The following is an 825-nucleotide window of genomic DNA, read 5'->3' as shown; positions in this document are numbered from 1 at the left end:
TATATGTTGGAGGAAGATGTTCATGAGTGGTGGATGAACACCTCTCAAGTCTATGAGATGCAGGGTCATGTTATCACGTGGCCATTCTTTGAGGAGATGATCCTTGGTAGATACCTCCCATATGATGCTCAGGAGAGGAAGCAGGGAGAGTTCGAGCAGTTGGTGCAGGGCTCGATGTCTGTTGACAAGTACTTGGCTAAGTTCAATGAACTGGCCAAATTTGCACACTTTAGGATTGCTATGCCTACACCGACATTCTTGGCTTCTAAGTTTCGAAGAGGACTTAATGAGGAGATAACAGACAAGATAACTGGAGAGGCATCCAGAGACTTTGGCACATTGATTCAGCAGTGCCGTGATATAGAAGATGTATGTATGGTCAACAAGGCCAAAAATGCCAAGATATCTAAAGTGAAAGGAGCTGGTAGCTCCACTTCCTGGAGAGACAAGAAGTTTGGAGGAAAGGAAAAGGGAAGCAGTTATCTGCTAGGCAGGCACCAATTCAGTTCAAGAGGACTTCGACGCATGGGAGTGCAGCTAGACCTCCCAGTACTACCAGGTGTACTAGATGTGGGAGATCACATGTTGGGCCGTGTGCCATCGGTCATATTATTTGTTTTCATTATGACAAAGAGGGCCACTATGCCCGAGATTGTCCTTCGTCGATTGTTAGAGCTGCAGCAGTTCAGGCGGTTCCTCTTCAAATTATTCCTACTCCACCTACCGCGGCACCTGTTGTGCCACCAGCCACTGACCGAGTTTACACCCTGGATCGGCAGCAGTCGGACCGAGCTCCGAACCTTGTGAGAGGTACCATTTCTATTG

The sequence above is a fragment of the Gastrolobium bilobum genome, unplaced genomic scaffold, assembly GCF_033153095.1.
Source record: "Gastrolobium bilobum isolate Gb01-03AN ecotype WA unplaced genomic scaffold, APGP_CSIRO_Gbil_v1 utg75206, whole genome shotgun sequence".
Lineage (NCBI taxonomy): Eukaryota > Viridiplantae > Streptophyta > Magnoliopsida > Fabales > Fabaceae > Gastrolobium > Gastrolobium bilobum.
Note: the sequence above shows the minus strand (reverse complement) of the source record.